Source organism: Dama dama, chromosome 21 (genome assembly GCF_033118175.1).
Source record: "Dama dama isolate Ldn47 chromosome 21, ASM3311817v1, whole genome shotgun sequence".
In the NCBI taxonomy this organism is placed as follows: domain Eukaryota; kingdom Metazoa; phylum Chordata; class Mammalia; order Artiodactyla; family Cervidae; genus Dama; species Dama dama.
In genome coordinates, this window is record NC_083701.1 from 20,846,569 (window position 1) to 20,870,569 (window position 24,001).

The following is a 24,001-nucleotide window of genomic DNA, read 5'->3' on the forward strand; positions in this document are numbered from 1 at the left end:
AGAGACTCTTTAGTTCCTCTTCACTTTCTGCCATAAGGGTGGTCTTATCTGCATATCTGAGGTTACTGATATTTCTCCTGGCAATCTTAGCTTGTGTTTCATTGAGCCCAGCATTTTGCATTATGCACTCTGCATATAAGTTAAATAAGCAGGGTGACAATATACAGCCTTGACACATTCCTTTCCTGATTTGGAATCAGTCTATTGTTCCATGTCCAGTTCTAACTGTTGCTTCTTGATCTGCATACAGATTTCTCAGGAGGCAAGTGAGGTGGTCTGGTATTCCTATCTCTTGAAGAATTTTCCACAGTTCGTTGTGATCTACACAGTTAAAGGCTTTGACATAATCAATGAAGCAGAAGAAGATGTTTTTCTACAGTAATCCAAATCTATGCACCAATCAGTAACACTGAAGAAGGTGAAACTGAATGGTTCTATGAAGACCTACAAGACCTTCTAGAACTCACACCAATAAGGATGTCCTTTTCATCATAGGGGACTGGAATGCAAAAGTAGGAAGTCAAAAGTTACCTGGCGTAACAGACAAATTTGGCTTTGGAGTACAGAATGAAGCAAGGCAAAGACTAACAGAGTTTTGCCATGAGAACGCATTGGTCAAAACAAACACCCTCTTCCAACAACACAAGAGACAACTCTACACATGGACATCACCAGATGGCCAACACCAGAATCTGATTGATTATATTCTTTGCAGCCAAAGATGGAGAAGCTCTATACAGTCAGCAAAAACAAGATCAGGAGCTGACTGTGGCTCAGATCATGAACTCCTTATTGCCAAATTCAGACTTAAATTGAAAAAAGTAGGGAAAACCACAAGATCACTCAGGTATGACCCAAATCGAATCCCTTACAATTATACAGTGGAAGTGACAAATAGATTCAAGAGATTCAATCTGATAGAGTGCCTGAAGAACTATGGCTGGAGGTTTGTGACATTGTACAGGAGGCAGTGATCAAGATTATCCCCAAGAAAAAGAAATGCAAAAATGCAAAATGGTTGTCTGAGGAGGCCTTACAAATAGCTGTGAAAAGAAAAGAAGCAAAAGGCAAAGGAGAAAAGGAAGGATATACCCGTCTGAATGCAGAGTTCCAAAGAATAGCAAGGAGAGATAAGAAAGCCTTCCTAGGTGGTCAATGCAAAGAAATAGAGGAAAACAATAGAATGGGAAAGACTAGAGATCTTTTCTCCAGTCCTGCCACCATAAACCCAATTCCCTCAAGGACTGATTTGCCTTTATATATCTCTGCATTTCCAAACACTGATTTCCTTTTCCCAAAACTTTTTCTCTGGTAATACCTTCATAAATTCCTCCTCTCCCTGCCGGACACTGTCAGACTGTCAATTCCCTTCTGACGTTTTATCTTAATTCCTGCCTCTACCTTGACAACAGTAAATTCTCCAGAATCTCTCTGTCTCCATTGCTCCTTGTAATGAGTGTATGTTCTAGGAAATGAATAGTTTTTTTTTTTTTTCCTATTTATTTATATCCAGATATTTCCACAGACTAGGGCAAAATACAGCACATGAAACAGCAACCACTCGATTTGGGTTAAAAGAAGAAAGAAAAATGAAAAGGTACTCTCCAAAAACAAAAACCCAGGACCAGATGACTTCACAGGAGGATTCTGTCCAACATTCAGAGAAGAGCTAATGCGTATCCTTCTAAAACTCTTTCAAAAAATTGCAGAGGAAGGAATACTTCCAAGCTCATTCTATGAGGCCACCATCACCCTGGTACCAAAACCAGACAAACACAACACAAAAAAAGAAAACTACAAGCCAATATCACTGATGAAATAGATGCAAAAAATCCTCAACAAAATTTTAGCAAACAGAATTCAGCAACACATCAAAAAGCTCATACACCATGATCAAGTTGGGTTTATTCCAGGGATGCAAGGATTCTTCAATATACACAAATCAACCAGTGTGATACACCATATTAACAGATTGAAAGATAAAAACTATATGATAATCTCAATAGATGCAGAAAAAGCCTCTGACAAAATTCAGCACCCATTTATGATTAAAAGTCTTCAAACAATGAGCATGGAAGGAACCTACCTCGACATAGTAAAGGCCATATATGATAAGCCTACAGCAAACATTATTCTCAATGATGAAAAACTGAAAGCATTCCCTCTAAGATCAGGAACAAGACAAGGGTGTCCAATTTCATCACTATTATTCAGCATAGTTTTGGAAGTCCTAGCTATAGCATTCAGAGAAGAAAAAGAAATAAATGGAATCCAAATTGGAAAAGAAGAAGTAAAGCTCTCACTGTTTGCAGATGAGATGATACTGTGCATAGAAAACCCTAAAGATAGTATCAGAAAATTACTAGAGCTAATCAGTGAATTTAGCAAAGTTGCAGGATACAAAATCAGTACACAGAAGTCACTTGCATTTCTATATACTAACAATGAAAAATCAGAAAGAGAAACTAAGGAATCAATCCCATTTACCATTGCAACAGAAAGAATAAAATATCTAAGAATAAACTTGTCTAATAGACAAAAGATCTATACATTGAAAATTATAAGACACTGATGAAGAAATCAAAGATGACATAAACAGATGGAGAGATATGCCATGTTCCTGGGTAGGAAGTATCACTATTGTGAAAACGACTAAACTACCAAATGCAATCTACAGATTCAATGTGATCCCTATCAAATTACCAATTGCATTTTTCACAGAACTAGAACAAAAAATTTCATAATTCATATGGAAACACAAAAGACCCTGAATAGCCACAGCAGTCTTGAGAAGGAAGGATGGAGCTGGAGGAATCAACCTTACTGACTTCAGATTATACCACAAAGCTACAGTCATTAAGACAGTATTGTACTGGCATGAAAACAGAAATATAGATCATTGGAACAAGATAGAAAGCCCAGAAATAAACACATGCACCTATGGGTACCTTATTTTTGACAAAGGAAGCAAGTATATACAATGGAGCAAAGAGAGCCTCTTCAATGAATGGTGCTGGGAAAACTGGACAGCTACATGCAAAAGAATGAAATTAGAACACTTTCTAATGCCATACACAAAGATAAACTCAAAATGGATTAAAGACATAAATGTAAGACCATAAACTATAAAACTCTTAGAGGAAACCATAGACAGAATACTTGATGACATAAATCAAAGCAAGATCCTCTATGACCCACCTCCTAGAGTAGTGGAAATGAAAACAAAAGTAAACAAGTGGGACATGATTAAACTTAAAATCTTTTGCACAGTAAAAGAAACTATAAGCAAGGTGAAAAGACAACCCTCAGAATGGGAGAAAATAATAGCAAATGAAACAACTGACAAAGGATTAATTTCCAAAATATATAAGCAGCTCTTACAACTCAATACCAGAAAAACAAACAACCCAATCAAAAAGTGTGAAAAAGACATAAACAGACATTTCTCCAAAGAAGACATACAGATGGCTAACAAACATATGGAAAGATGCTCAACATCACTCATTATTAGAGAAATTCAGATCAAAACTACAATGAGATATCTACAAATAATAAATGCTGGTGAGGGTGTGGAGAAAGGGCAATGGTCTTACACTGTTGGTGGAAATGTAAATTGATCCAGTCACTATGGAAGATGGTATGGAGATTCCTTAAAATCTATGAATAAAACCACCATATGACCCAGCAATCCCACTCCTAGGCATATACCCTGAAGAAATCAAAATTGAAAAAGACGGATGTATCCCATTGTTCATTGCAGCACTATTTACAATAGGTAGAACATGAAAGCAACCTAGATGTCCATCGACAGATGAATGGATAAAGAAGTTGTGGTACATATACACAATGGAATATTATTCAGCCATAAAAAGGAACACATTTGAGTCACTTCTAGTGAGATGGCTGAACCTAGAGCCTATTATACGGAGTGATGTAAGTCAGAAAGAGAGATAAATATTGTAGTCTAACCCATATATAAGGAATCTAGAAAAATGGTACTGAAGAATTTGTTTACAGGGCAGCAGTGGAGAAACAGACATAGAGAACAGACTTATGGACATGGGGAGAGGGGAGGAGGGAATGAGATTTATGGAAAGAGTAACATGGAAACTTACATTACCATATGTAAAATAGATAGCCAGTGGGAATTTGCTGTATGGGTCAGAAAACTCAAATAAGAGATCTGAATTAACCTAGAGGGGTGTGATGAGGAGGGAGATGGGAAGGAGGTTCAAAAGGGAGGGGATATATATATACCTATGGCTGATCCATGTTGAGGTTAGACAGAAACAACAAAGTTCTGTAAAGGAATTATCCTTCAATTGAAAGAAAAATGAAAGGCTGAATTGCTGGAAATGAACATGGGGTGATGCTGGTATGATATTAGCAACACCTATTTTGTCTGGTATTTGCCCTGTGCTATATATGTGTTCATTGTTTTGCAAAGTCTATTTTTATTTTAAAAATAAAAATGTGACATGATAGTTAAATAATCTGCCTGCATTTATCAAGTAATTAAAAGGGGGTGCCAAGGGAAAATTTGGCAATGAACCTCAAAGCCTGTATTTGCAGCCAACACAAAGCATCCACTAGCAAAGAACACACTCCCCCATGGGCTCTATGCCATGTGGGACCACCTTCTTCTCTGCACCCTTCCTGGAAGTGCAAAGAACACTGAAGATTGCTCAAAGACATGCAGTATTCTTGCCTGGGGAATTCCCATGGACAGAGGAGCCTGGTGGGCTACATTCCATAGGTGTTCAAAGAGTTGGACACAACTGAGGTGACTTTGCACACATGTACACACTGTTTTGATTGTTGAGAAGGACAATCTTAAAGTTCTCCCTAAAGTTTGGTCTGTAGTTGGCTCAGAAGTCCCCAGGTAATTTCTCACAATGTCTTCTCCAGCTGCAGACCTGAGTTTCCTCTTGGTGATGTCAAGACTGAAAAGACCTGAATGGGAATGGAAGCCAAGGGCTGACTAGGAGTTCTGTTCTGTGAGATTCTGCTGCCAGTCTTGGTGGTCTCTTTCATTCTCACTCATTCTGCTCCAAGCATTTTTGTCACCGTCTAGTAATTTTCATTCGACTCATTTCAGTCTCAGTGGTAACTGTCCTCATGTTACTCATCTGTGTGACTCTATTTGCTGTGGTTTGTTCAGTGGCCTTTCTGTCCTTTTTAACTGACCTTGTTATATCTGAGCTCATCACAGAGCAGAGCCGTCTCTGCATCCACAATTAGTCTTTAGAAACCCATGGTTTTCTTTTTCATCAGGGTCACTTGTAATTACAAGGTCAGACTTTTATTTTTAGAATGGAGCAGAGGCCTTTATTACCTTTAGCCATGATTATTATTCTCACCACTTAGCTGGCTTCCTTTTATCTAGAAGCTTCTTTCTCTCTAATTCATTTTGTAGATACATCAGCTTACTACTGACTACTGTTTTGAACTAACTTCTGAAGGATATTGTAGCACTCTCTGAAGGATATGTGTATTGTCTAGGGCTGTCCTAACTTAGACTTATAGACTGGGTGGCTTAAGAAAAAGACATTTATGTCTGCATAGTTGTGAGACTGGAAGTCTAAAGTCAAGGTGTCAGTAGAGTCGATTGGTCTCTTCTGAGGCTGTGAAGAAAAATTTGTTTCTCGGCCAAAAATCTAGCTTGAAATTTAAAACACTAACAACCAACAATGTCTGTACTGAGACCATAATAGAATTAAATTGGTGCAGAAAACATATTTGAGAAAATCCAACACTCACTCATGAAAACTCTCTCTACAATTTAGGAATAAATGGAAACTTAGTTGACAGAGAACATCTGCAGAACACACAGTGACACTGTAACAGACGATCAAGTTACAGTGATAGAATGAATGTGTCCCTGAAGATCATAAGCAAGGCAAGATTGTCCTTCTCAACACTCAGAACAGTGTGTGTATGCATGCTAAGTCACCTCAGTTGTGTCCAACTCTTTGCACCCTTATGGACTGTAGCCCCCCAGGCTCCTCTGTCCATGGGGTTTCTCCAGGCAAGAATACTACAGTGAGTTGTCATGTCCTCCTCCAGGGGAATCTTCCCAATTCAGGGATCAAACCCAAGTCTCCTGTGGCTCCTGCATTGCAGCCAGATTCTTTACCAATGAGCCACCAGGGAAACCCTTATTCAAGAGTGCTAGGAGATAAATGCCATACATATTGAAAATGAAGAAAAAAAAAATGATGCCTATTTTCCAATGACATATTTAAAAGCATCTCTCTGTGCAAAATCAGGCCTTAATACGCTGCCAAACTGATCCAGGCAGAGTGGCACTGGTGGCGGGAGAGGAACACGTATCAGGGAACACAGTGCAGTAGAAACCCAGGAATAGATGCATAAACTACGCCCAGCTCATTTTGAAAACTGTATGGAAACAATTTATTGGAATAAGATAAACTCTTCATCAACTACTATTTGAGCAGCTAGATATGGATAAAGAAAAATGGGCTAAACCTCACACCTTATACAAAAAGCTAACTCAAAATGAATCACAGATTCAAACATAAAATGTAAAACCATAAAACTTAAAAGAAAAATTAAAAGAGAGTATCTTTGCTATCTAGAACTGGACCAAGAATTCTTAGTCCTAGCAACAAAAGCATGATCCATAAAAGGAAGAATTCATAAAAATTCAAAGCATTTACTTAGCACAAAACCTAAGAGGATGAAGAGACAAGCTACAGGCTGAAAACAAATATCTGCAAAAGATAAAAAAATATCTGGAATATATTAAAACTCTCAAACTTAAGAGCTGTTTTAAAAAATCCACATCTAAGATGGATAAGAGATATGAAGAGACTTTCACTGGAGAGGATGTACTACAGATGACAAGTTAGCACCTGTGGAATGTCCGCTGTCATGAGTCAGCCGGTACATGAGGATCAGACTCACAGTGGCATGTCACCACACACCTATCAGAATGGCTAAAACACAGGGACTACATCAAATGCTGGTGAGGATACAGAAGAGCATCTCCATCTGTGTTCATCAATGATGGAGACATAAAGGGTACAGTCATTGTGGAGAACAATTTGTCAGGTTCTTATAAAACTAAGTAAATGTGTAAATCTATGGCTGATTCATATCAATGTATGACAAAAAAATTAAAAAAAAAAAAACAAAACTAAATGTATGCTTCTACAACCCCAAGATTGCACTCTTGGGCATTTATCCCAGAGAAATGGAGAGCTGTGGTCACATAGAAACCTGATGATAAATGTCACAGCATCTTTCTTTACTTGTAATAGTCAAATCAGGACATTCCCTTGATTGCGTGGATGAAGTACTGAACAAACAATGGTGCATCCAAGCTGTGGAGTACTAGTTAGTGGGGAGAAGAAACAGGATAGTGAAACAGAGCAGAACAGGAGAACCCCAAAGGAATTAAGCCAAGTGAATAAAGTCCATCTCAGAAGGTCACATAATGTATAATTCTTTTCACAGACCATTGTGAAGTGACAGAATTACAGAAGTTGAGAACATTTGTGGCTCCCAATTGTTACCAAGGAGGTGGAGGGAAATGGGGTGAGCGTAAAGGGAAATGGGAACGATCCTTGCACCCTGGACTCGGCCCTGTCTTACCTGTGGTTGTGGCTGCACCACCAGCGTAATAATAATGATGCAGTTAAATCCACACAGAAGCACACTGATGCAAACAGAGGTGAGGAAACTTAGATAAAGTTGGTGGGCTATGCCAATGTCATAATTCTGGTTTCCATATTGTACTAGGTTCCCACGGTGCTGCCACTGGGTGAAACTGTAAAGAGTTCACTGGATCTGACTGTGTTAATTCTCACAACTTCATGTCAGTCTATAATTTACTCAAAGTGAAGTTTTTTAAAGCACAAAAATAAAACCTGTATGCAGAAAGAATTACATTTGAGTAAGCCCCATAGGGTCACACAATAGGACAGTTGGATTTATGTACACAACCCTGTACTGTAAATTAGTATAGATATGTACAAACTTTTAGTATTTTACCATATATAATAGCTTGCATATAGTAAATATAATTTAAAATGAGAAAAAAGAACAATAACCATACATATGCAGCTGTTGCCTTTAAGGATTCCAGAGTTAGTAAGAAAATGAGACACACAGAAATGATTTTGGCATAGGGCAGAAAGTGTCCATTACATAAAAGACGTATGCAAGCAGAAGAGGGTGATGGCAGTGCTTTTTGGAAAAGCCCACAGAACACAGGCAGTATCTTTGAAGATTACTTCTCAGGTGGCTCAGCAGTAAAGAATCCCCCTACTGTTGAAGGATCCCTGAGTTGAGAAGATCCCCGGAGAAGGACATGGCAACCCACTCCAGTATTCTTGCCTGGAGAATTCCAAGGACAGAGGAGTCTGACAGGCTACAGACCATGGGGTCCCAAAGAGTCGGACACGACTTAGTGACTAACTGACAAACAACAATCTTTAAAAGCAGGAAGATTTTTATAAACATAAATTAGTATAGGGCTAAGTGCAGCGTGACATAAACAAGATGGCAAAATCCAATCAGCCCACTTCTTTCAAATCAAGAGTTCTATGTGGTAACATTGTTAGATAAAATCCAGGCTAGATTTTAGAAGGCATTGAATTCCAAGGGAGGAATTTTACATTTGCCCCTTAGATTGTTAAAAGTCAATAAGCATCTCAATGGAGCAGATAGAAAATACGCAATCTGATAAGAACACATATCGTCAAAGCTGTCAGTCTAATCCTAGATTAAAAGTAGAAAGGATCAAGAAATAGAAGAAAGAAAAGTTACTTTAACAAGTAACAGTTACCTTGGGAATCAACCACCAGAAAGCCAGTTGAGTTTGGGTGCAGAGTGGTCCTATGTCCAAGCTTTTGAAATTCAAGGAGCTGAGGGTTTGCACGGTCTGTGAAGGGAGTTGAGACGGATATAAGAGCTCTCTGGCCTGCACTCTCAGTGAGGGAGGCGGCATGTCCTCTGGTCTGGGCTTCACGCTCAGTACTTTGTACCGTGTTTGGGGCGTAATAACAGGTTAGTGAGCATCCGAACTGAATCACGCAGGCACACAGACCTGAGGAAGACTCGCTCTGCTTAGTTGGTCATGAGAGTCACAGAGAAGGGAGAGTGTGGAAAGAAAAGCTGCTGTGCCCTGGCGTGTGGTGAGGGGAGACTGTGGAGATGTGAAGTCGCGGCCATGCCCTGTGAGTTATGAGACTATCACGGGCTCGGCTGTTTGCACCGCCTCTGGGCGTAGTTGGAATATGGTGCAAGTTCTCTAAATATGCTCTTGCCACCTATTACTGACACTTAGAAACATTCAGAGTCAGAGAAATAGATGAACCTGGTTATTTTTCTGAGAGGAAACATGAGATGCTATGCACTGAATTCCCATCAACAATGAGTGCTGGAGTTGGATGATTAACTGGAATCACGTTGTCCCTGCAAAGACGATTAGGGAAAGAGATTACAGAAGCATGTGAGAAATGGAAAATGTTATTAAAAATGTGTCAGCTTTTGGTATTTCATCCCTAATCTTTTCTGAAGATCCATTATTATGCCAACAAACTATAAGAATAATGGTAGTGACATTTACCAAAGAACTATAAACAGTATAACTTTCCATTTTAATGCACCATATTTCTTATGTTTACCCAGAGCTCAGGAAGTTTTTGTGCTTATATCAAATTCATAGTGGCTTGTTTCTCCATGGCTTCCCTGATGGCTCAGACGGTAAAGCGTCTGCCTGCAATATGGGAGACCCAGGTTCAATTCCTGGGTTGGGAAGAAGCCCTGGAGAAGGAAATGGCAACGCACTCCAATACTCTTGCCTGCAAAATTCCATGGACTGAGGAGCCTAGTAGGCTACAGTCCATGGGGTCACAAAGAGTCGGACACGATTGAATGACTTCACTTTCACTTTTTTCTCCACTTCTTTTTAAAATCACTAACAAATATTTTCTTTTGGCATCCAGTTAAAGTCTGAAAGGCTTTCTGATAATGAATAGCAGTCGCATCATTTTAATCAGCTCTAAGTTTTTGAGCTGTTTTTGTTAGTTGATTATAGTTGAGTGTTTCATACCTACATAGATTGCTTTCCAAGAATTAGATTGTGGGCTAAAAAATGAAGGTATAATTCAGTTTTCTTTCATCAGGATGATTCAGCGAAGCTTAATTATGGAATCTATTTGTACAGGAGTTTACTTCCTAAGCATTTTGACTCTGAACATCCTATGACTAAGATTCCCTGGGGGCATGGCACGGTTTGAGTTAAGGTATATAATACCCGTACTTGGTTATAATATCCTCCATTTGTCAAGCAGGTGCCCACTGCAATGTCTTTCTTGAACATTGCCTGGTTGAGGCAAGGCTGCACTGCCTGCCCAGAGCAGTCCTTCCTGTGTGTTTCTGGCTGGGTTGGGGGGTACACAGGGGTCTTCCTGTGGGAGTCTGATGAATACAGGAGAGGCCACAAGTGCTGTGTGTACTCCCTCGGGTCCCCTTCTAGCTTCTTTGTTTCCCTGGGTAGGTTAGTGTACTTGGCTCCATGATGAAGAGCCCCCACTCTGCAAGGTCCCTGTCCCACCAAGATCATGTATGGTAAGAACTGGCGCGTGTTCCCGCCTTTCCTGTGAGTCTGGCTCATCTAGCAGGCACAGCTTGCTCCTGCTTCCTGCCCGTCCTTCTGTGTCACCTCTGACTGCCTGCTCTGTGGACTCTGCGTGCCAGCCACAGACACCAGGGCCACAGCCTTGAGCTTGACCACTAAAGGGATTATATATACCGCATGCCACTTAGACTATGCAACTTTTAATTCTATGTGTTTTTTAAATGATAATGTTTATTCAAATTTTCCATAATAAAAACTAATAAAGCATGTCAAACTTTTCTTGGAGTGAGATAGAATCTGCATCAACATGGAGGATGATTAGTGTGCTGAAGTTTAGAATAGTTTAGCATATTTTTAAGGAATGATTCTTAGGGAGTCATGTTATGTGATAAGGTCTTTGAGGGGAATAAAAGCAGCTTTCAGAATATAATTACATAGTTTCACAGAAAGAGCCTCATGCAAATACTTAACCCAACATGGCTCAAATGGTTTCTGAAGAACAAAAGTTCTGATAGAAGTTCTGCAAAGAACACCTACCCAGTCATTGCTTCATCCCAACCATCTACATGGTACCCACTGTGTGCCAGACACACAAAGTGCTGAGGGACATCAATGACTAAAACAGAAAAATAATTCATACTCAGCAAAGACAGAAAGCAAATTATAACTGTAATACAAAAGGATGTGTAGGAAGTTAGTTCGTATTATTGGCTCAGGAGAAGATTGAAAGTTGATCAGCATCATGAGAATTAGGAGGGTAAGAAAAGTTGAATGTGGACAGATGCAGGTTACAACTTCAAACACAAAGGTCAGTGTGGGTCTCCTGGAGACCACATTTAAACAGAAGCGTGTAGAAAGTGTGAGGGCTAATAATGCAGATGAAGAGTGTTTTCTGTTCTGGGATCAGCCATGCTAGGGCCCTCGAGTAAATTCACTGGAGTGTCTGAGCCACGCAAGGAAGCAGATGGCTGTACAGAGGGAACAGATGAAAAATGAGGAGGCAGGCAGTCAGAGATGACTTGCAGAGGCCTGGGAGGGCATCCTGCAAGGCTTGGAGTCACCCAGGGACTTGGCATCTGCTACAAGGATGCTGCTGAGGTGGGTGCGAGGGGAGCCATGACTGAGTGTGAACTGCAGGTTGTCCAGGTCAGACCAAAATGTTTCTACAACTTCCTTCTGGGCAGAGGAACTGGCTCCATGGTGGTGAAGTCTAATTTTGAAGATCAGTTAAGGGGCTTGTATAATTATCCTGGTGAACACTGTGATGGTGCCTGATAAAGGGTGAGCAGGGAAGGTGGGGGAGGAGGAGGTTAGTTTATGGTTGTGTTTTTCAGCATTGCTGCGTCAATTGGAGGTGAAGTGTGAGTGAGAGAGAACAAAAGTAATAAAACTTTGGTTCAAATATATGTGATGTACAAATTATGATAAACTAGAAAATTTCTTTCACAGAAATATAAGTTTTATAGAACATCTAAGGTGAAAATGTTGTTCAGTCACTTAGTCATGTCCAACTTGTTGTGACCCCATGGACTGCAGCACACCAGGCTTCCCTGTTCTTCACTATTTCCTGAAGGTTGCTCAAACTCATGCCCATTGAGTCGATGATACCATCCAACCACTTCATCCTCTGTTGTCCCCTTCTCCTGCCTTCAATCTTTCCTAGCATCAGGGTCTTTTCTAATGAATTGACTCTGTGCATCAGCTAGTCAAAGTATTGGAGCTTCAGCTTCAGCATCAGTCCTTCCAATGAATATTTAGGGTTGATTTCCTTCAGGAATGACTGGTTTAATCTTGGAGTCCCAGGGACTTTCAGGATTCTTCTCCAGCACCACAATTCAAAAGCATCAGTTCTTCAGTGCTCAGTCTTCTTTATGGTCCAACTCTCACATCCATACATGACTACTGGAAAAGTCATAGTTTTGACTATATGGACCTTTGTTGGCAAAGTAATGTCTTTGCTTTTTAATAAGCAGTATAGGTTTGTCATAAATGAAGATTCTGGCATCTGGTGGCATCACTTCATGGTAAATAGGGAAACAATGGAAACAGTGACAGACTTTATTTTCTTGGGCTCCAAAATCACTTCAGATGGTTACTGCAGCCATGAAATTAAGAGATGCTTGCTCCTTAGAAGAAAAAGTGAAAATAGGTTATATTAATATAAAGAGTAAATCCAGTAAGGGTTTAACATTCTCTTAACTTTTTAAGTTGTGGTTACATTAGATTATAGGAACTTTTTCAAGTATATGAGAAGTCATATACATTTTTCAAGATAAAGCAGAAGATGAATGGTTCTTTATCTAAATTAAGGCAGAGTCACATGACTTCAGTCTATTTTGTATGAAATTGAAAATGAATCTGATAGATGCTACTAAGTAGAATTTAAAACACTGTTAAGCAATTAGGTAATATGGTCCTATGTTCATATAAAAGGTCATTTACTTATGCATTTATTTTGTTAGGAGGAGGGGCTATCCTACAAACTTTTCACAAGTTCCATTTCAGAATTATATAATTATTGTCCAAAAAGATACTAACCATGTCTGTGAAACTATCCTGTATTGATTGTTATGGAAGATACCTAAATATGATCTAGATTAATAAAATTTTCATGAATTAATTTTATTTATATTTTATTTAAAAATTTATCAGTTTTACTAATTATCCTCTCTTAATCTTATTGATGGTCCTAGAAGACACCAACTTGGCATCTATGTAGCTAACAAAAGTTAGCTGTATGAATTATTCTTTCTCTAGAATTTAGAAGACAATATGATTTTGTGTAATGATTGAATGTAATATTTCCCAAAGACAAGGAGTTGCTTTACCTGACAGCTACTCATTTCCAGCTCTTCACTTCTGAAATTGCAAAGATTTCTTTTATTGTTTTCTACTTTCGCTTCCCTTGTCTTTGACCTTTGACCTTGAAATGTACTTGCTGCCTGACTAGAAGTATTATAATGAGTCTGTCTAATTGGAATGGAAATCTCTTCAGAACTCCTGTTGATTGAACTTATTGTGGATAATAAACAAGGATTCTTTCAGATATACAGAGCTAAATTCTAGAACTGTTATGAGTTGCTTATTTGTCAGATAATTTCAATGATATAAATTTTCTGGGAAAACATTAATAGACCCTATCAATAATCTCAAACCTGAAGTATGGGAACCAGTGAGAAAAAAATAATGAAGAAAAAGTGAATAGGGAAAAACATAGAACTAACTGAATCAAATTTGGGCATGAATTTGGGCAAACCCTGGGAGATGGTGAGGGGCAGGAAAGCCTGGTGTGTTATAGTCCATGGGATTGGGAAGAGTTGGTCATGATTTGGTGACTGAAAAACAACAGCAAAAATTGAATCAAAATTGTTATACATCTGGGAAAACAAATAGCAAGCTACAGTCTGTCAGATGAGGTAAATATTTATGGTCTTGTCTTGATTATATTTTTAATATTTAATCTCTGGGGGAGCAGATGAGGATTATTAAACTGCTGTGTTTTGCTGTGGGAATTTCAGGAACATGTGTAACAGTTTTAAAGTCCTCTCAGGGATCACCCTTGTCACTGTTACAAAGTTATAGTTATAAAAACTAACTTAGTCCACGTCATAATTCAGTAGGGGTATGAGTGGAGCTTGAGAGAGTTGACTACTTTCAAATTGTTACTCAGAGCTACTTTTTAGGCAACAAATCAATCCATGTTTAGTGAAAACTTACTGAGTATGTAAAAACCATGCAGGACATCAAGGTTCTTCACCTAAAAAACTTATGAAACATGAGTGCTTAGTAAAATTAGTAAGACTGAGGAAAAAAACAAGTAAAAACCTCAAAAGAAATCAATGAAGTCAGATGATATTAGGATACCTCTTTAAAGACGCTCAGATTTGTAGTAGAGTCTGAAGTCAGGCAGGTTGATTCCTCGAGTTCCATTCTTCTTTCTCAAGATTACTTTGGATATTCAAGGTTTTTTGTATTTCCATACAAATTGTGAAATTATTTGTTCTAGATCTGTGAAAAATACCGTTGGTAGCTTGACAGGGATTGCATTGAATCTATAGATTGCTTTGGGTAGTATAGCCATTTTGACAATATTGATTCTTCCAATCCATGAACACGGTATGTTTCTCCATCTGTTTGTGTCCTCTTTGATTTCTTTCATCAGTGTTTTATAGTTTTCTATGTATAGGTCTTTTGTTTCTTTAGGTAGATATACTCCTAAGTATTTTATTCTTTTTGTTGCAATGGTGAATGGTATTGTTTCCTTAATTTCTCTTTCTGTTTTCTCATTGTTAGTGTATAGGAATGCAAGGGATTTCTGTGTGTTAATTTTATATCCTGCAACTTTACTATATTCATTGATTAGCTCTAGTAATTTTCTGGTAGAGTCTTTAGGGTTTTCTATACAGAGGATCATGTCATCTGCAAACAGCGAGAGTTTCACTTCTTCTTTTCCTATCTGGATTCCTTTTACTTCTTTATCTGCTCTGATTGCTGTGGCCAAAACTTCCAAAACTATGTTGAATAGTAGTAGTGAGAGTGGGCACCCTTTTCTTGTTCCTGATTTCAGGGGAAATGCTTTCAATTTTTCACCATTGAGGGTAATGCTTGCTGTGGGTTTGTCATATATAGCTTTTATTATGTTGGGGTATGTTCTATTCCTGCTTTCTGGAGAGTAACTGGTGAGCCACTTGTAAAAGAATGAAACTAGAACACTTTCTAACACCATACACAAAAATAAACTCAAAATGGATTAAAGATCTAAATGTAAGACCAGAAACTATAAAACTCCTAGAGGAGATCATAGGCAAAACACTCTCCAACATGAATCACAGCAGGATCCTCTATGACCCACCTCCCAGAATATTGGAAATAAAAGCAAAAATAAACAAATGGGACCTAATGAAACTTAAAAGCTTTTGCACAACAAAGGAAACTATAAGCAAGGTGAAAAGACAGCCCTCAGATTGGGAGAAAATAATAGCAAATGAAGAAACAGACAAAGGATTAATCTCAAAAATATACAACCAACTCCTGAAGCTCAATTCCAGAAAAATAAATGACCCAATCAAAAAATGGGCCAAAGAACTAAACAGACATTTCTCCAAAGAAGACATACAGATGGCTAACAAACACATGAAAAGATGCTCAACATCATTCATTATCAGAGAAATGCAAATCAAAACCACAATGAGGTACCATTACATGCAAGTCAGGATGGCTGCTATCCAAAAGTCTACAAGCAATAAATGCTGGAGAGGGTGTGGAGAAAAGGGAACCCTCTTACACTGTTAGTGGGAATGCAAACTAGTACAGCCACTATGGAAAACAGTGTAGAGATTTTTTAAGAAACTGGAAATAGAACTGCCATATGACCCAGCAATCCCACTTCTGGGCATACACACTGAGGAAACCAGATCTGAAAGAGACACGTGCACCCCAATGTTCATCGCAGCACTGTTTATAATAGCCAGGACATGGAAGCAACCTAGATGCCCATCAGCAGACGAATGGATAAGGAAGCTGTGGTACATATACACCATGGAATATTACTCAGCCATTAAAAAGAATTCATTTGAATCAGTTCTAATGAGATGGATGAAACTGGAGCCCCTTATACAGAGTGAAGTAAGCCAGAAAGATAAAGAACATTACAGCATACTAACACATATATATGGAATTTAGAAAGATGGTAATGATAACCCTATATGCAAAACAGAAAAAGAGACACAGATGTACAGAACAGACTTTTGGACTCTGTGGGAGAAGGCGAGGGTGGGATGTTTCAAGAGAACAGCATGTATATTATCTATAGTGAAACAGATCACCAGCCAAGGTGGGATGCATGAGACAAGTGCTTGGGCCTGGTGCACTGGGAAGACCCAGAGGAATTGGGTGGAGAGGGAGGTGGGAGGGGGGATCAGGATGGGGAATACATGTAACTCCATGGCTGATTCATGTCAATGTATGACAAAACCCACTGCAATGTTGTGAAGTAATTAGCCTCCAGCTAAAAAAAAAAAAAAAAAAAAGCTCAGATTTCAGTACATTATTCCTGTTTCTTGATCTTAAAAGAGAAGTATTGTAAAATTTCTAATTAATATTTTTGAAGACCAACTGATGAATTTTACCAGAATATTTGTCTACTTATTCACTGTATATCTAAATGAATAAGTAGACCAAAGTTGTCAACTAGGATAAACTCACCATTTTAACCATATTATTTCATATGATTGTTATATGTTTGCTTGCATTTACTTGGAAAGCATAGCATAAAGGAGATAGTTTCTAAGTTTTAAACATTGCATTTCTAGAGTGTTAATTCACATGTTTTTCTGTAAACACAAGTTTCAAGGTCTTTGGTGCTAGTTCTTCTTTGATATGGATTCAGTGTTCATCAGCTTTTATTACCTTTTTAGCATAGTTTTTAACATCTGAGATATTTATTTTGATTATTCAGTTATCAATTGAATGCTTTCAATTACCAAGAAGTTTTTTTCTTTCAAGAAGGACACAGAATTACTGTATTTCCCAAGCTCTTCCTGATTGAGAAAGTTTCTTTTCTTTGTTCAGTTGCTCAGCCGTGTATGCCATGCTTCCCTGTCCTTCACCATCTCCTGGAGTTTGCTCAAACTCATAATTGAGTTGGTGATGCCATCCAACCACCTTATCCTCTGTTTTCCCCTTCTCCTCCTGCTTTCAATCCTTCACAGCATCAAGGTCTGATTGTGTATCTTATGTGTGTTTAATAAGCTTAAAATTTTAGTACAGTGTTCAGTTCAGTTCAGTCACTCAGTCGTGTCTGACTTTTTGCAATCCAATCCACTGCAGTAAGCCAGGCTTCCCTGTCCATCACCAACTCCCAGAGCTTACTCAAACTCATGTCCATTGAGTCGGTGATGGCATCCAACCAACTCAGCCTCTGTTATCCTCTTCTCCTCCTGCCTTTAATCATTCCCAGCATCAGGGTCTTTTCAAATGAATCAGTTCTTCACATCACATGGCCTAAGTATTGGAGTTTCAGCTTCAGCATCAGTCCTTCCAATGATTACTACTCCTGTAAATGTAATGAACAGTTCTTCAAGCACTCTGTCTATCAGATCTAATCCCTTGAATCTATTTGTCACTTCCACTGTATAATCATAAGGGATTTGATTTAGGGCATATCTGAATAGTCTAGTGATTTTCCCTACTTTTTTCAATTTAAGTCTGAATTTGGCGATAAGGAGTTCATGATCTGAGCCACAGTCAGCTCCCAGTCTTGTTTTTGCTGGTTATATAGAGCTTCTCCATCTTTGGCTGCAAAGAGTATAATCAATCTGATTTTGGTATTGACCATCAGTGATGCCATGTGTAGAGTCTTCTCTTGTTTTGTTGGAAGAGGATATTTGCTATGACCAGTGTATTCTCTTGGCAAAACTATTAGCCGTTGCCCTGCTTCATTCTGTACTCCAAGGCCAAATCTGCCTGTTACTCCAGGTATTTCTTGACTTTCTACTTTGCCATTCCAGTCCCCTATAATGAAAAGGACATCTTTTTTGGGTGTTAGTTCTAGACGGTCTTGTAGGTCTTCATAGAACCATTCAACTTCAACTTCTTTAGCATTACTGGTCAGGGCATAGACTTGGATTAATGTGATATTGAATGGTTTGCCCTGGAAATGAACGGAGATCATTCTATCATTTTTGACATTGCATCCAAGTGCTTCATTTTGGACTTTTATTGACTATTAATGGATACTCCATTTTTTCTAAGGGATTTTTGCCCACATGAGTAGATATAATGGTCATCTGAGTTAAATTCACTCATTCCAGTCCATTTTAGTTTGCTGATTCTTAAAATATCGATGTTCACTCTTGCCATCTCCTGTTTGACCACTTCCAATTTGCCTTGAGTTTTGGACTTAACATTCCAGGTTCCTATGCAGTATTGCTCTTTACAACATCAGACTCTACTTCCATCACCAGTCCCATCCACAACTGGGTGTTGTTTTTGCTTTGGCTCCATCTCTTCATTCTTTCTGGAGTTATTTCTCCACTGATCTCCAGTAGCATATTGGACCTGGGGATTTCATCCTTCCAATTTTGTCCTTTTGACTTTTCATACTGTGAGAATCCCATGAACATACAGAGTTGGACTTACAGAAAAACTTACAGCACAAAGTTCCATACACCCCTGCACACAGTATTTCCATATTAACCTGGTTCATTAGCATGGAGCACTTACTAATAGTAATGAATTCACATTGACACATTAGTATTAAACAGGCTCTAGCATGACGCGCTGAAGTCCATGGCGGTTCAAAGAGTCGGACCCAACTTAGCAACTAAACAACAATGGATATGTTGTATTTTCTGAATACAAACCACCTTCCCATATTTTGAATTGGCTTTTCTAAAGAGGAAGATAATGTACTCAAGTAACAAAAATGGTTCCCATATTTCTAAATGGTATGCCATCAATTTGTTAGGTTACTGGTTTAATTAAAGGATCAGTGATTCACACTATTTCGCCATAGCTAAGAACATATTCATGATACTGAAAAACTTTACTTCTTTATACCAGTCCTTGATTGTCTTTTCAAACTGACAAGCCAAAACCTCTGCACTTGCACATATTAGATGTGCAGTGAATTAAACAGCTCATTTCATGACAACTGAACTCTCTGGGGACTCAGAAGCTCAAAAACATTGAAGATTTCAAGTGATACATTTTGTGTGCAGAGTTATAAAATGTGTTGCTTAAAGTCAACTGGAGAATTAAATTCAAGATTAACAGAGTGATTTCTAGTTACACAATTAAATGACATTGAAACATAAGGCTATTTTAGTTGTTTCAGAAGTTAATGAACTTAACACTTTAGTCTTATTCCTAGTAATTTAACTTTTAATTACCACCCAAGCATTTCAAATTATATGTTGCCAAAACCATAAATTTTTAGTGTCTCTTCTTTTTAAATTAAGGGCAGCAATTTTACCCTTTCCCTGTTGATAGATCAAGGCTGTGTCCTAAGGTTTAATCTATTTACTAAGAAGATATGACATATAATTCCAAATGTGACCAATTTGACCAAGAAGATTGATTCTGGTGCTGTTTGATGTTTTGCTTTGCAAGGCTATTTTAGAAGTCTAGTCTAGTATTAGTCGCTCAGTTGTTTCTGACTCTTTGTGACCCCATAGACTGTAGCCCGCCAGGCTCCTCTGTCCATGGAATTCTCCAGGCAAGAAAACTGGAGTGGGTTTCCATTCCCTTCTCCAGGGGATCTTCCCGACTCGGATCGATCCCTAGTCTCCCGCATTGCAGGCAGATTCTTTACCAGCTGGGCCATTAAGGAAGCCTCCAACTAGAAGAGCAAAATGGTAAAACTCAATCTTTCAGCTCAGTTCAGTTCAGTCACTCGGGGGTTTCCGACTCTTTGTGATCCCATGGACAACAGCACTCAGCTTCCCTGTCCATCACCAACTCCTGGAGCTTGCTCAAATTCATGTCCATTGAGTCGGTGATGCCATCCAACCATCTCATCCTCTAATGTTCCCTTCTCCTCCTGCCTTCAATTCTAATGAGTCGACTCTTCGCATCAGGTGACCAAATTATTGGAGCTTCAGCTTTAGCATCAGTCCTTCCAATGAATATTCAGGACTGATTTCCTTTAGGATTGACTGGTTTCATCTGCTTTCAGTCCAAGGGACTCTCAAGAGTCTTCTCCAAAACCATAGTTACAAAGTATCAATTCATTGGTGCTCAGCTTTCCAACTGGAGTGCCAGTCCAACTCTCACATCCATACATGACTACTGGAAAAACCATAGCTTTGACTAGACAGACTTTTGTTGTCAAAGTAATGTCTCTGCTTTTTAATACACTGTCTAGGTTGGTCATAGCTTTTCTTCCAAGGAGCAAGCGTCTTTTAATTTCATGGCTGCAGTCACCACCTGTAGAGATTTTGGAGCCCCCCAAAATAAAGTCTGTCACTGTTTCCATTGTTTCCCCATCTATTTGCCATGAAGTGATGGGACCAGATTTCATGGTCTTTGTTTTTTGCATGTTGAGTTTCAAGCCAGCCTTTTTCACTCTTCTCTTTCAGTTTCATTAAGAGGCTCTTTAGTTCCTCTTCTCTATCTGCCATAAGGGTGGTATCATTTGCATATCTGAGGTTATTGATATTTCTCCCTGCAATTTTGATTCCAGCTGTGTTTTTTCATCCAGCCCAGCATTTCTAATGATATACTATGCATATAAGCTAAATGAGCAGGGTGACAATATACAGCCCTGACGTACTCCTTTGGCAATGTTGTCAGTTCAGTTCAGTTCAATCACTCAGTCATGTCCGACTCTTTGTGACCCCATGAATTGCAGCACGCCAGGCCTCCCTGTGCATCACTAACTCCTGTAGTTTACTCAAACTCATGTCCATTGAGTCAGTGATGCCATCCAGCCATCTCATCCTCTGTCGTCCCCTTCTCCTCCTGCTCCCAATCCCTCCCAGCATCAGGGTCTTTTCCAATGAGTCAACTCTACCAGTTTGTTATTCCGTACCTGGTTCTAAATGTTCCTTCTTGGCCTGCAAACAGGTTTCACAGGAGTCAGGTAAGGTGGTCTGGTATTCCCATCTCTTGAAGAATTGTCCATAGTTTGTTGTGATCCACACAGTCAAGGGCTTTAATATAGTCAATGAAGCAGAATTAAATGTTATTCTGGAATTCTCTTGTTTTTTCTATGATCCAGCAGATGTTGGCAATTTGATCTCTCATTTCTCTGCCTTTTCTAATTTCATCTTAAACATCTGGAAGTTCTCAGTTTGTGTACTATTGAAGTGTAGCTTGGAGAACTATGAGCATTACTTTACTAGTATGTGAAATGAGTACAATTGTGTAGTAGTCTGAAAATTCTTTTACATTGTCCTTCTTTGGGATTGGAATGAAAACTGACCTTTTCCAGTCCTGTGTCTACTTCTGAGCTTTTGAAATTTTCTGGCATGTTGAGTGTAGCACTTTCACAGCATCATCTTTTAGGATTTGAAATAGCTCAGCTGGAATTCCATCACCTCCACTAGCTTTGTTTGTACTGATGCTTCCTAATGCCACTTGATTTAGAATTCCAAGATATCTGGCCCTAGGTGAGTGATCACATCATCATGGTTATCTGGATCATTGAGATCTTTTTGTATAGTTCTTCTGTGTATTCTTGCCACCTCTTCTTAATATCTTTTGCTTCTGCTAGATCCATACCATTTCTGTCCTTTATTGTGCCCATCTTTGCATGAAATGTTCCCTTGGTATGTCTAATTTTCTTGAAGAGATCTCTAGTCTTTCCCAGTCTATTGTTTTCTTCTATTTCTTTGCATTGTTCACTTTGGAAGACTTTCTCCTCTCTCCTTGCTATTCTTTGGAACTCTGCATTCAGATGGGTATATTTTTCATTTTCTTCTTTGCCTTTTGCCTCTCTTCTTTTCTCAGCTATTTGTTAGGCCTCCTCAGACAACCATTTTGCCTTTTTGTGTTTCTTTCTCTTGGGGATAGTTTTGTTCACCACTTCTTCCTGTATAATGTTATGAACCTCCATCCATAGTTCTTCAGGCACTCTATCAGATCTAATCCCTTGAATCTATTTGTCACTTCCATGATATAATCATAAAGGATTTGATTTAGGTCTTACCTGAATGGCCTAGTGGTTTTCTCTACTTTCTTCAATTTAAGAAATAAATCTGGACTTAAATACCCAACTAGAAAGTAAACTCTACCAGAGAGGAGAGTTGTCTGTTCTTCTCTTCACTTCATTCCAGGTGCCCTGAGCTTTGGAATACTGAGCAGCTGTTGAGTGACTGTTGACTGAAATGACAACCCAGTATTTACAGGTGGTTAGAGTCAATAGTGGTACCAGGAAAACACAGACTTGGTTGAGCGCTCACCTTTCTTTTGGACACCTGTGTTCTTCCCTTTCAGGGGATTCATGGTGAGGACATGTGGGGAGTCTGCATGTCTCAAGATGTACTTGGAGAATTTGGAATTAATCCCGTAGAACTGTGTGTGAGCAGGTGGTGTGACTAAGTTCCCTGCAGATGTCTCAGCTCTGCCTCATAGGAGGTTGACACCCTAAACCTCTCCTGCCCCTAGCTTCCTCCAAATCTGCTTATTTTCCATATCTGGAATGATTCCAACAAACCATCTAATGTGCTTTATGAGCTATTATAGCATTTCTACTTTTTAAAAAAATTATGACCTTTAGTAAGTGCCCTATCTCAGATTTCAGAATGCCCTTTGGAATAACCACAAGGTCCTCAGAAGAAGATTTTTTGCTTCTTTTTACTCAAATGAATTGAGTGAAAATCCTCATGCTATTTTCTATACAGTACAGCACCACTGCAGGGGAGCGTCATTGTTTGGGTTACTGGGCACGTGGAAAAGTTATTGGCCCACTGTGCAGCCTTTGACAAGTGTCCCAAAACTACAGGGCTGCAGTTTTCAAAGATATTAATACATAGAATGCTTTCATTTTCTAACATCCCATGTCTCTAAATATAGACATTAGTATTATACATATGTCACTTTATTGCCTTTTTTGTTTATATATTGTCTATCCTTACTCATTCTCCTTGAGAACAGGGTCTAGTTAGCTACAATGTTAACAATACCAGTCTTCATTCATTCATCTGTTCATTCTTGAGTGAGTGCATTTCATTCAAGTAATAAAAATTGAGCATTTATAATGCAATCCAGTGGTCCTAGTGGCGAAGAACTTGCCAGCCAATGCAGGAGACTCAAGAGATGTCGGTTTGATCCCTGGGTCAGGAAGATCCCCTGGAAGAGGGCATGGCTACCCATTCCAGTATTCTTGCCTGGAGAATCCCATGGACAGAGGACCTAGCAGGCTACAGTCCATGGGGTTGCAAAGAGGTGAACATGACTGAAGTGACTTAGCACACAATGCAGTGCTCTAGAATCTGATGTTTTCAGAGAGATCCATAGGGCTAAGTCTTTTTCCTCTGATGTCCCATATACTAGAGAGGAAGTTGAGGCAGACAGACAGAAACATATATAATAAATGACCAGGTAATACGAAGCCCTATGAAGAAGAATAAACCAGAGGGAGGCAGAGTGTGCTCTGGGGAAGTCCTCTCTGAGGAGCATGATTCAAACAGAGGCCTGGGTCAGGAAGGGAGCAAACCGTGTCAGTATTCAGGCTGGGGAGGTCTTCTCCAGGCAGGAGGAAAGTGTGTGTGTGCAGTGGAAGCCTGCCTGTGATCATCAGCAGAGTTTTGAATGAAAGAGGGCCCAGGGGGACCTGGCGTTGGTGACAATGTTGGACCAGATTGTGCATGGCCCTCCCAGGCTGCACTGAAGATGTGGGATTTTACTGTTTGTGTGATGGGAAACTGATGTGAGTTCCAAACAAGGAGT